The sequence below is a fragment of the Gymnogyps californianus genome, chromosome 27 (genome assembly GCF_018139145.2).
Source record: "Gymnogyps californianus isolate 813 chromosome 27, ASM1813914v2, whole genome shotgun sequence".
NCBI lineage: Eukaryota > Metazoa > Chordata > Aves > Accipitriformes > Cathartidae > Gymnogyps > Gymnogyps californianus.
Genome location: NC_059497.1, coordinates 1,897,819 through 1,911,322, shown reverse-complemented (window position 1 = coordinate 1,911,322; position 13,504 = coordinate 1,897,819). Strand labels below are relative to the sequence as shown.

Genomic DNA, 13,504 nt, shown 5'->3' with positions numbered 1-13,504 from the left:
CTGCACCTTCCCCATCGCACCGGGAGGGTAGGGGTGGTACGGCACCAAACTGGGGCAGGAGCCGTCAGGATGAGAAGGGGAGGAACACGCAAAGGGAGAGAGAGGTTCATCATCGCTGCTGCATGACCAGCACCATCGGCTCACTCCTTCGCTACAGATTTCAGCTGCCAGTCACAATGCTGGCATTCCCACCGCAGAAGTGGAAGAAATTATCATCCAGGTACCACTGTGGGATCACAAGGATTTGGAAAGGCAGAACACAACTGCAAAAGCCCTTAAATTAGCAACAAAACTGAAGCAGACAGGTTGATGCAGGAGAGAGCCACACAGCACTGAAGAACCCTTCAGGGACCATTAACCAGCTCTCATCAGGCCTGTCTTAGAGGAAGTATGTGCTATGAACTGCAATCAACACCAGCTTTATCAACGACACGAAGGAAGTGCTTTTACCTCTCGAAGCCTTTTTACACAGGGTTGCCTGCCCTTTTAAGTGCATCACTGGGATGCTTGATGCAGTTTTTGAAAGTGTTTCAAGGTGCCTGAACCCTGGGAAACGTAAAGCATCTTCATTCCCTGCCCAGCCTGCTTCACCGAGCATGACAAGCAGTGACCATCGCAGAGCTCACAGCCACGCAGACAGTGGCTGGCTGCTGGCAGGATCCCAGCGGGTCTTGTGCATCAGTGCCCGGGGGGCTCCCAGTGCTGGCAGCCAGGTGCCCCCAGCCTTGCGTTCTGAGGTCCAGCCAAGGACTCCAAAGCCTGGAGTCATCTCACCTCCATCCCACCATCAGCTGAACATCATCTCCTCTCCTACAGCGTTCGGACATCAATGTCTACTCAAGAACGTGGCTTTTTCCCCACTCATCTGCTCCATGACTCCTCCGCCCTGCTTTTCAATTTCAGAGCTCTGGCAGATCACTGATTAATTCAAGCCTGTTTAATAACCCTTCTGTTTAGATGAAACAAGCTGTCTTGTTTTCTTTATTTTTAACACTAACTCTTGTTTCTTTGCTAAGGATCTTTCTGTCATTTAAAAACTTCTCTCTCTCCAACCAAGCTGATAATAGGATGGAGAAAGCATCTGCTTACGTCCACATCTGACATCAGTCAGAAGTTACAGCATGAGGCTAAAGAGGGACTGGACACCTTGATGGGTAAGAGGTCCCAAAAGCCTGAGCTTGTCTTGCAAAATCATTAGCTATACAAATCCCTGTGTAGCTCAGACCAGAGTGCAAACACCAGGGACCGCGGGGCCAGCTCCAGACAACACAGGGGAGAGGAAAGGAGACATGGGAGCTGGAGCACCCAAACTCCTCACGCAGCTCATCTGCAAGAAGGGTCACTGTACTTCTGCACCCTGTTGTGGGTGGGAAACGTGCCTTAAAAAACCTGAAAGCCGTTACGCTGCTGCAAGCTCTGCCCCACGCTGTGCCCCCAGCGCAGCAATCGATTGGCAATGGTCAGGCGGGCGCGGAGCCCGGCAGCTGCTCCCGCCACCACAGACCGGCCTCGCGGCAGCACCGGCAGCCCTCTCCCCTCCGCCGGCCCCCAGCTTCACTTGCCGTCACCTGCTCTCCCGTGGTGTCCTCATGCCGGAGGGTTTTGAGGCATCGGCTGGTTCGCAGTGTGACCGCTGCCCAGCGGAGCCTCCTCCCTCCCCACCCGCCGCCCCGTCCCGGCTGCAACCCCCAAGTGCTGTGCACAAAGAATAACAGACACGCAGGGACCTGACTCCCGATGGGAATGAGTTGGAGCCTCTCAGCTGTCTCCTGCCTCTTTGAATTTCAAAGCTGCACTTGTCTGTAGAGCAACTGAGTCATTTCCTTCCTATATCCAGCCTATCGGACTGGGTCCAGCAGTGCCCGGAAAACAATAAATCCTTCAAGGACTTGTAAGGCCATATTTCACAGGAATGCAGCAAGCCTGCCTGCTTGGAGAGCTCCCCACACACCCTTTAATTCAACGCTCCTCCGTGGAAGCTGTCTCGCCCTGGCCCCAGTCCCACCTGAGCACAGCAGCGGTCCCCATCCCTGCTGCTCCCACCTCCCGGGGCAGCGCTGGGGCACTGCAGAAACCCAAGGGTGGACCAGCACTTGCAACCCACACAGATCAACACCACCTCATCACTGAGGGGCTGATGGGTCAAGAACTGATAATGAAATTTCCTTGATTCCATAAAACATACAGAGGATCTAGGAGGGAGAGAAGCTACAGCTGAATTTGTTGCAGCACTTCATCGATACTTTGGCAGACCGAAGGAAGGCTGCAGCCGCAAAGGAGTTTGCTCTACAAAATACAGCGGAGCAAAGCAACGTGTGAGAACCAGTGCAGGTTGTAAGAATACTTTCAGCTAGTTCAATTTTATAAGTGTCTCCTTTACAACCACAAATTGGTCTTTCAGATCCACAAAACAGTTCTGTCAAGCTCATGAAGACTGGGGGGGGGGGCAAAGACAAAACTCAATGATTTGAGCTATCTATGGCCTGAAAGCTGCAGAACTTCCACTGGAATGACAGTGTTGAGATGCTTGGTCAAAAAGAAACTCCCAAATTTGAGCTTCCATGCAGCTCTGAGGAAAACTGGTGCATTTTCCAGGATCGCTTCACTGCTTCTTCCATTGTCTTTTTAGATGCCAGAAGCAAAGCACAACTGACTTGCATTAAGATTCATAACACTGTTAACCAAATGATCCCACATACATGAGAAAAACTAAATGACAAGGAAATTAATATTATATCCTCTTCAGTAACAAGATGGCTAAAGCAGATAATCTGGCAAAGTGTCGTGTTTATAATGGAAATTTGCAGAGAACATAACAGGAATCATCAGGGATGAACAAATGAGTTAATATTTTGCTTTTTCTCATGTTAAAATTTGCACTGTTTGTGGGAAAAAAACACTCTTTTTTTAAGTCTTGGGAGGAGAAAGAAATTAAGCCAAAATTGTTTGGTTTTCAATAGGTCTTTGCAGCTCACGTAAAGGAGAGTGTGAGAGCAGGCGCTGGTGGGGAAGGTGAGCCACCCAAAGCCCTGTGCCGGCAGGACTCACCCCCAGGGAGACCATACCTTTACTTAAAAGTAAATTAGATCTCATATCAAGAACAGGATTGACATACAGCTCATTTTGTACAAGTCTGCAAGGAAGTGAATGGTTAAAAAACAAAACAAAACATATTGCTGAATTCACAGTCAGGAGTGAAAAACTCCATCTGCAAAGTCAGCCCAGTCCCACCCAACTTGTCACTCCTGAGGTTAAGCCTCCCAGGGACCCAGTACCCTGGGCAGGGCTTATTTTTTAAACAAGTTATACGACATCCTTGGAAGTCCTTAAAAGAGCCTCTGCTTTTGTTTCTTTCTCAGAATTTGTTCTAGCACTTCTCAGCTCAGCCCAAGACAAGTTGTGGCCACCTCCAAGTCAGAAAATTTATTTGGTGGAACTGATGGAACAGATTTGCCCCGTCGCACAATTTATGCCTTGAAAAGCCCAGTTACGCAAGCACTTGTACCAGCACCTTATTATATCCCAGAGGACAAGCAAAGGGGCTCCTGCCTCTTTCTTCCAGCGAACTCTGGAGTGCTTGCCCATGCTCCTTGGTTGCTATGAGATTTTAAAGACAGTCTAAACCTGTTACCACCAAATGGGCCTTTAACACAATTCCTGCTCCATAAGGCTCCTCATCTGCCAGTTGAGCCAAACACACCACAGTCCACTGCTCAGAGAGGGGCTCATCGCTGCTGCTGCAATTAACTCCTTGTGAACTGCAGAGAAAACTTTACAACAACTAGGAGAGAAATAGCCTGCAGTGAACCTTTTGCTGCTGCATCATCTCTCAGCCAAACAGATTACTTACTGCGGATGTTTTTCATCTGGCCCTTCCAGCTTCTCTAACACAACACATGATGCCTCCATAATGTTAAATTGATTTGGAAATACAGAGGAGCAGACATCAAAGGTCAGAATTTTTAGAAGGTTTAGGACAAACACAGAAGCATTTCTCATTCCAAGGTGGACCGTGAGAAGCTCTTACTCCCAATTTGTTTACTCCAGATGTTGAGAAGAGGTCTTCCCCCCTATAAGTACATCAGCAGCATCTTTGGAAAGCACTCAATACACAACAAACCGACTCAGAAAAACCCCGAAGAAAAACGAGCCCTCACCTAGCAGTCTGACCACAGCAAGCAGTCTTGCCTTTCTGGCTGCCCTACATCTGCCAGAGTCAATGGCTGAACGAAGGAAGGGATTTAGGCATTCTTCATTCTTACTTGTACCCTGCCCTCAGCTTCGACACTTAGTAAAATGAAAACAGCAGAAGAAATGTTTGGGGGCCTGCTGTAGTACAGGTACAGTCTGCATCCACGTACACTGACAAACCAAGCACTCCCCTGTGCCCGTGTGAATTTTGATAAAGCAGGTGTCTACTGCATCCACACAGTCACTCCTCATCAGACCCCGGGATAACCGAGCTGCTCAGAGTACGCAGAGTCACACCCAGCTGTCCCCGAATCCCACCGGATAACCAGCAATGGCTTAGCAGGAGTGAAACTCCGAGGGGTTTGCTGCTGGGACCTCACTGTGCTCCTGCCCCACAGTCAGAGCTGCAACCCCAACCACGCTCGGCCCCTCTCGACACCCAGGAGGGCAGGAGTTCCCATGTTTTAGCTTCAGTGCAGGTTTAAAACCTGTGAGATCGCAAATCTTCAGCATAAGAATAATTTAGCCAGTTTGGAAACCTACAGGCATGCTCCTTTTTCCTCCCCACCCCACCTCTTCGCACTTCCATTAAAAATGAAAAGGAAATTCGCAGCCTTTTTTTTTGTTTAAATAACATTACAGGCTGTGACATAAACCAGCAAAGGCAGGAAATATGACCATGAGGGCAGTGCTCCATCCTCTGCTCCTGTCACTGCGACTTTTTGGGGACTTGGCAAATGAATGAGTAAAGGAGACAGCCTGTGTGTTTTATGGAGTTGAACTGTAACATCCCTGTTAAGCAGCCAACTTACCACTTCTCTGCTCCGACATCAATAAATCTACCCAGCCACGGGGGAACAAAGCTCTTCACATGAACTGGCTACACGTGAACCCCTCGTATTTGGCTACCTGGGCAAGCAACCAGCCCGCTGTGGTCTGCCGCACTCGCTGCTGCTTTTGTAATAGTCTCAAAGAAGCGGGAAATCGCCATTTCAGTAACATGACTTGGGAGGTTTTAACCCCGCTACCGATGCACACACGTTCATTACAGCACCTGCTTTTCCAACAGCCAATTCCCAGAACCTCAGCTTCCCGCTCCTGGGGGGGAAACGGCCACTTTGGGCTATAAAGAAAATCTTGACAAGGCAAACTCTGAAAACCCAGCAATCGGGAAGCAAATAAAAAGAATTCAAAGCTTCTGTTTTAAGTATTATAATTAATCTCAGAACCTTGGAGCTCAAACTCACTTTTTGGAAGCTTATTCCCAGGTTAACACATGAAAGCGGTGTTATGCATGAACACTGAGGAAAACCCCTGCATGCCTCCAGATTTCTGTCCTTCTCTTGCTGGATGCCCAGTTTCCTCCATCACCTCCAGTGTGCCGCACACAAGGGATGGCTCTGAGCTCTCTCTTACCGATGACATGAAACCGCTCCGGAGGAAAAACTACACATAAATCTCTCGAGGAGGCATTTGTTCCCAGGCTCACTGAGCCTGGAAATAACACGAGGAACTTATTTCACGCTGAGTCAGGGTCTGACAGCAGCTCCTGGACCAGCCGTGGTGGATCCGCTTCCTTTCCGGCGCACGTCACGGGCGGCAGAGCAAGCGAGCAACAGCCCAGCGCTGCCCCGGAGGTTTCCTGTTTTCCCCAGTGCCGCACAGCTTCCCGAGACACAGTACAGGGAAATGGGGCTCTGGAGCCTGACACCAAGCTGCTGCTGGAATTAAAACCGCTGTTTTTCAGATACTAAGAGCCAGCCAGGAGCTGCAAGCAAAATAAGCTGTTTCCTTTAACCTTCCCTGATACACACAGGGAATGGCCTCTCCACGGACTATCACTCCCCATCCAACCATCCATTCACTGGGAAAACAAAGTAAGATTTGCCTGTGCATCCCAAGGGCTTCCCCCCACACCTGCCCCACACATCCCAGCGCTCCCATTGCTGAGCCCCATGCTCGAGTCGAGGCCACGGCATGTAGGAACCACTGGTCCAACCCTCGGGGAGCCCTCCCGGCCCCTCCAAGTCACCATGGAGAGGCAAAGTGCAGGTCCATGCTCAGCTCCTCCTGCCTGCACCCACTCCTCTGAACAGTCTCCTGCTCACATGGATTTTTGCTGGTATAACGTTCCCATAGAGGCTTCTGCTAGAGCAGCAACACCCTAAAACAGCACCTCCCCTTGCTCCCACCAGCATTAGCAGCCCAGCCACAGCTGCTAGCACAGCTACAGCATTACGTGGCACTGGCACCCACGGGAGAGCCCGCGCAGCTCCCCACGGAGCCCAAGCAAAGGCTGATCTAACATCCACTTACCGTGCTCGGGAGGAGGCTCAGCCTCGGCGGCCAGGAAGGAAACTGCCCTTCCCGTCCAGCTCCCAGCCGCGAGGCGCCGGGCTCGTGCTCCAGCACCGAGCCCCTGCCGTGCTCCGAGCGCAGTGCCGAGCCCCCTCCTCAGTGGCACAGCCCCGGGTCAGCCGGCGGCTCCGTTAATGAGTCCTGAGAAAGGAGCAGCGGCAGCGGGAGGAGGCGAGGTGAGAGGTCAGTGTAATATTTACTCAGACATCACCTTTCACTTTTATGAAGCGGGGAAGTGGTGCCGGAGCAGGAAAAGGGCTGCAAGGGACATTCCTGCCTGGGAAGCCGCTGTCACACCGAGCACAACACGCAGCCGGCTCCACAGAGGCTCCGGAGAGCCAGGGCCTAGCCGGCGCAGGAGCCCTCCATCAGACCCTCAGACCCCAAAAACCACACAGGGCTGGGGACAGGCTCTGGGCTCTTCCCACTGTCGCTGCCATCTGCCCCATCAGAGGGGCGGAGGGAATGGCTGGGGTAGGCAGGACCTCCGAAGAGCAGAGAGCCTCTCCAGGTCCCCTGTGCTTCAGGAGATCCCCAGCCAGACAGGAGCCCGTCACACAACGGGGCTTGTCCCTCCACACCGTGATTTTAAGGAACCCACGGGAGACAAGGCACACGGTGCAGGGAGCAAACATAGAAATGCATCAGCTGGTAACAAAATTTCCCCAGTGGACCTGTTTCTTGGAAGAACCATCTCCTCTGCCAAGCGGTGAGATGGTATCGAGCGTGCCCCCCTGCACGGAGCTCTGGCAACGCAGCCCCGCGCCGCAGGCAGGACTGGTCCCGGCGCAGGGCTGGTCCCGCTGCCAGGCACGAGGAGCAGCACTCGCTGCTGCCCTGGCACGGCAGGGGCCCTGGCTCGCAGGGCTCTCCCAGGCTCACTATCGCTCTGCCTTTTGAGGTGATCTGGACTTTTTTATAACGTGACTCTGATGCCTTTTATCTCCTGCTCTGAATGTAATTTTAGCCCAGACAAAGCAGGATTAAATTTTCATAATATGATACATTTATCTCGCTTTTCATTCCCCCCCTGTCACCACCTCCCAGTTCGATTTCACCCAAACAGAAGCAGCGATTACGGTGAGAAACATGAGATGGGCTCCATTCGATAACAGAGGGGAGGGCACCTCTTTCCCAGCACCCTGTCCCTGGCAGCCCCCCACCACGCAGCAGCCAGCATCCCAGTAGCCAACGCCAGGCTGACAGCATCGCTCAGGCCCTCCGAAATGCACAGATGGATCATAATTCAGACTCAAAACCCAGCAGAGAACACACAGCAGACTAGGTACATCACTGACATATGTTGCATTCGTGTGTTTGGTAAACTTGTGCTTTCTCGGTGAAGTCCTGCTAGAGCAGCCTCGCCCCCACTCGAGCAGCTCCCAGCACTTGGGCTCGGACCACGGTGGGCAGGAGCCACAAGCCACGCTTTCCTGGAGAAGGATCGGGGAGACGCAGCCACAGCCAGCCTGCCTCGGCTGGGAATGTCTGAAAAGCACCAAAATCCTCCTGCCCCCCCCCCTCCAAGTGCTGTGTTCAGCAAAGCGCCGGGTCAGACTCGCAGCACCTTTAACTCGTCCTCCCCCGCCGAGGGACCGGGGCTCCAACACCAGCCAGAGGCTGAATCTCCGGGCAGCTTTGCCAGTTGCTGGTTTTATGTTCATTTTTCAGTTGGGCTCCACCAGCCTGATCCGGAAGATCCCCTCTAGTGGGACGAGGAGGAATTTCAAGCCCACATCCCACTCCCATCTCTTCCCGAGCTCTCTCTGCTCTCGCCCAGGGTGGGCGGCGGGCTGCAGCAGGGAGCCGGCTCACGAATCACTCGCCCCGTTTTGCCAGAGCCATTTGGGGCGAAGTCAAAACCAGGCTGGAAAGGCAGATGCCGGGGAGGCGGCACAGATGGGAAAGACTGGAGGAGGGAGGAAGACGACAGCAGACATCAAGGATAAATCCCCTTCAGCAAAGGGGGGATGACTTCCGTCAGTGAAACCTCTACCTTTGACAATAACGTGCCACCTGGACCATACGCTTCACCAGCAAGCCTGGGCACTCGCTGCAGAAAGCGGGCTGGAGGCATCGTGGCCGCCCTGTGACGGCTGGCACAGCAGCACGTGGGGACCTGGCCCGAGGCACCTGCCGGCTGCGCTCGCAGCCCATCTTCCTCGCTGGCACTAAACCACGCAGTAAATACATATATTTTCACTGCAGAGAAAGAATCTGAACACAAGCCCCGGGCAGCCGCCTCTGCCGCCCAAGGACAGCACGCTGCCCTCAATTCTGCTTTTGTTCCCACTTTGCTTTTCATCCCGGAGGCTCCCTCTGCACCACTTTTGCAGACAAAGAGCTCGTGGCCTCCTCAGACCAAAACGCCTTCAAGTCTCGCACAGCCGAGCCGTGCCCTCGCCCCGGGAGGGAAGGTGGGCACCCAATTAGCAGAGCTAAGGAGGTCGCGCACAGGATGCTCTTGGTGATAAAGACACAACAGATCCAGCCAGCAGCGTTTGTGGCTCAGCCCCGGGAAGAACCTGGTAGCACCTTTTCCCCCTTGGTTCCCCCTTGCCCTCCCCTTTGCTGTTGTGGCGGTGGCCTCCTAGCCAAGCTGGTTAAGAGATTAACACTCTAAAAACCACATTTACTCTAATTAGCCATGAAATCTTTGTAACTAAGTGAAAAAATGTTTCCCTTGAGGGATTTTTGTCCATTCATCACTGTTTGAATTACCGGGGGGGGGGGGGGGGGGGGGGGGGGGGGGAGAAAAGAGGGAGGAAGAGAGAAAAAACCCTCAGATCTAATGAATTAATAGCAGAATGCCCTGGGGGAGCAGCGGGCTCCTACAAAACACGGGCACCTCAAAGGGGGCTTTTCACAGGCTCACCGAGGGGACGCTTCTGAATTATTTCGAGTTAACAGACTGTAACACAATGCTCCGCTCCCTGTACGAGCTGGGCAGCTTGGCCAGCGTGCTGCACTCCTCCCTTCCCTTCCCTTCCACAGGGACGGACAGACGGACGCGGTGCCCGGCTGTGTGTGCAGACAGCTGGGTGCCCCTGCCCTGCAGACAGCCGGGGAGGGACGGGGCTCTGCTGGCAGCATGGCCAGCACCCCCCAGTTACTGTTTTACTGGGAAAAACATTTCAGAGTTAGGTGGGAGGCGGGGGCAGAGAATCTTGCCACAACTTAGGCCCATAAATATTTCATATTGCTGGAATAAGAACGATTATATTCCTGCCAGCACTTTTCTTGTGTATTTTAAATGTGTCACCACCTTCTACTTTCTCCTCCGTTTGTGTTTCTTGTAACAGGCCCATGAAATAAAGATTAGCTGAATAATCGAGAGTGTTTAGAAATGTGAAGGGGCCTGTCTCAGGAGCACTGCACGCTCAGGTTCATCGTTTTTTTTCTTTTTAAGGATGCCAAACACAGATGGGGGAGTGCAATTTTCACACGCTGCAAAGAGACGGGCTGGAGCGGGAGCGAGCGCGCCGCCCGAGCGTGCAGGGACGAGGCAAGCAGAGAGCACACGCATCCCCATCAAAAATGACAGCCTCAACGCCATGCGGAAGAGGGGGGCACTCTCCCCCATTACATATTTATTGTTCAAACTGCAGAGGGGCCAATTAAAACAGCTTGATCACTGCCATGTTGAAAGACACGTATATGCTCAGAGAAGCGGGATGAGAGAAGCAGCTGTACGCTTTCCTGTTGCGATACAGTGCAGTCCACTCCTCTGAGAGTCACTAAAACAACCTCAGCTGAACAACGGTACTTCCGAGACACAGCCCAGCTCCCACAGCAAAGCATCGTGTTGGCACCCAACAGCAAGCACAGCTTTCCACCTTCAGCCTTCTTGCCACATGCCCCATGCAATTTCTGCACATTAGCTTTTGCTTTCTTTCCTAGTTCAATTCTTCATATAAGCTGCCTACGGCACGAGACAGTCTGCACCTACCTCTGCCCCAGCTTTTAGGCAATTATTCCAAGACATGCTCCAGACTCCCGCATTTAGCTGCAACAAGAGTTCCCGAAGTAAGTTCTGGAAAGCCTTGTAGTGGTAGTTAAATTGGAGATCTTGGGAAGATACTGCAAATCACATGCTTCCCCGAGACACCACAGGGTCTGCACAGCAACCTACTCCAAATGTCATTTCCATTTAGCTGCTTTGCAAGCCAATTTGTCACATACTAATGCAATTTGCTGAAGAGAGTTAAAGAGCACGGGGCAGTAGCAGTCACCTCTTCTCCAGGCTCCCACAGCCAGCCTGGATCTGCATTTTCCCTTTTGCATCCAGCTGAAATTCCCTTCTGCTGACAGGCAAGGGAAGCTCGGGGTTAACATGAAGAGCAAGACCGAGCGTGGTAAGAGCACCGGGAAAAGCTGTTTCTATCATATTGGTGGATTATGTGCAGATCTTATGCAGCATCTGTTACCTGTTTCCACCGCACAAACTTGTTATAAGCCGGGGGGAAACTCCACGATTAATTACACCAAACAACACTATAAAGACAATGAAGAGTAAATTGGGTTACTTTATCTTCTTGCAACAAGCGCTGTGGAGATGGTTAGCAGAATTGAGAAAGATGACTGGTTTGCTAGATAAGCCATTTCACAACAGCAGTTGTGCGTTCATGTTACTCATTGCTTGCACCAAGTTTCTTAAATCAAAGCTATTTTATCTGGTTCCCTGCACCACCCCAAAATATCACATTTAAGCTTTGAGGGTCCTGAAAGTGACAACAAATGGCAAAAGGACAGCAATAAAGACAGAAAATATTGCATTTTAAAGGATCTAACACCTCTGTGTTAAAGGAAAAAAGCTAAACATCTGTTCTGAAGATGGCACAGATTTCTTCTGAGGCATCTGTCTTTCAGCTGTAAAGTAGGTCATTTGGTTTAACTTTTAGACAGCGTATCAATGAAGCCATCCAGAGAAGGAGAGACAAGACCATCTCCCCAAGTCAGCTGAGATCTATTAAACACATTCAAGCCACCAGTGAAGCATCAAGTGCTCAGCAAATAACAGGGAAACCCTGGCAGCAGAAGGTTTTTACATCATGGTACTCTGCTAACTTCACATTCTCTCACCTCCAAGCCAGTATCTTGAACTGTAGGTCACAGATGTACGTTTTTTTTTCCTCTACCACTTACTATTCACCTCACTTAATATTAACCTATTGACTTTCTGATACCCCTTAGAACACAGATTAATTGAACATCATTCACTTCACCTCCAGGAACGTGAAAGTATTGGCCATAGCTTGAATAGAGACAAAGCCTGTAACGCCTGACCGTGCCAGGTTAAACAGAGGTCACGACAAGAGAAGACAGTGTGGCACCTCGAGTGCTCCCACAGAGCAGGCTCTGCTGCGATCACCACACACCACCCAAACAGCTACAGGGCTGGAGAAGACTTGGCCCATCACACAGAAGTTAGGATTTCCCAGAAGGGAGCACAAGCGCATTTGCCTTCCCTCGCCTCATCGCCTTCCAAAAAGGGTCTTGCGAGGATTTAGGAAAGTTTTAATGGGGATTTTTTCCGAGATTCAGGGGTGTTTTCAAAAAAGTCCCTCCTTGCCAACAGTAACTTTTTATGGAAATGAGTTTATTCTGGTGCGCTGACTGCCTCAGACCGTGACTGAGCGGTAACAAATGACAACAGAATTAACGAGAAAATACATCTCTCTATAACGTGTATACGCACGTAAAACAGAACGGGGAGGGAGGAGGGGGAGGTAGATGACCAGGAACAGGGGAGTTCAGAGGGATTTCTTCATGCCCCTCCGCAAGCAGCGCTGGGCAGCACCCCTGGATGCCGCTCAGAGCCGCTGCCCGCGGCGCAGGTTCCCCGGGCACGGTCGGGTACCGGCGCGCCGCGGCAGGGCCGGTGCCGCCGAGCACCGCCCCGCGGTCTGCAGCCCTCGGTGCCACCCGCCTTAGGCGGCCACGGGGAAGGGGCCGCGGTCGGCACCGGGTGGGGGACGAACCCAAACCTCCTCCCTGCACCTTCCCGGCCGCCTCACCGGCAGGACCGCGGCAGCGGGGATGCCCGTGGGAGCCCCAACCCCGGGGACGCCCCTCGCCCCCGGTGGGGGGGGAGAAGCCCCTCGCCCGCCTCGGCCACTCACCAGACCTCGCAGCTCCGGTGCCGCCCGCCTCCTGGGGGTGCCGGCTCCCCGGTTCACGGCGGGGTAATCCACACGGCCCCCGACACCATGGAAATCCAGGGCCGGGCGCCCGTTACTCCTCCGCCTTCCCGCAGCCCCTCAGCCTCCCCCGGCGCGGCGCGGCTCGGCTCAGCTCCGCCGGCCTCTCATACCTCCGCAGCCCCTGCCCGAGTACGGCGGCGAGCCCCGGCTCCCCTCCGCCCTCCCCCGGCATCCGCCCGCCGCCGAGCCCGGGCGCTGCTCCGCGCTCCCCGCCGAGCCCCGAGCCCGGGCGCGCTCCCCGCCCGCCGCCCGCCCCCGCGCCGCCCCCGCTCCCCGCGCTTAACCCTTCCCCAGCCTCGGCGCCGGGGAGCGGGGCTCAGCCCGCCCGCTCGCTCGCAGAAATAGGGGTGCGGGGAAGCGCGTCCCTCCCCGGCCGCTTCACCTGCGCTCCCGTCCCGTCCCCCCCCCCTCCCGCCCCCCGCCATCCCCCGCCGAGCGGAGCCGGCTGCTCGGGGAAGCAGCACCGCGCTGAAACAAAGCCCGAAAGCAAAACGGGGAGCGGGGCTGCCTCACCTCGAAAGGCTGCGCAGGCCTGGGCGCCGGCACGCCTCGGCTGGGGTTCAAGCAGTGTTGGAGTGAAAGGCTCCCTCAGCTGTCCCACACTTCTTGGGCTATGGCCTCCCATCAGCTCTGGGAGGGAGGGGAACGGAGGCTGCCGGTTTCTGTTCCCAGCTCAGACCCCCTGTACACCCCTCGCACACGGTTCTGGTGGGGAGAGTGACACTTGAGCGCTCTGTTCCTCAGTTTCCCCA

At 53.5% G+C, this 13,504-nt stretch overlaps 1 protein-coding gene across 1 annotated transcript in view; it reads right to left on the bottom strand.

The window, feature by feature from the left end:
• The window catches only part of PLXNA2 (plexin A2), a 175,018-nt gene extending 162,283 nt beyond the window's left edge, over window positions 1–12,735 (bottom strand). Inside the window, 1 exon segment of the mRNA XM_050911214.1 lies at window positions 12,672–12,735. The gene's annotated coding sequence lies outside the window, so the exon portion shown is untranslated.
• Window positions 12,736–13,504: the final 769 nt, after the last annotated feature.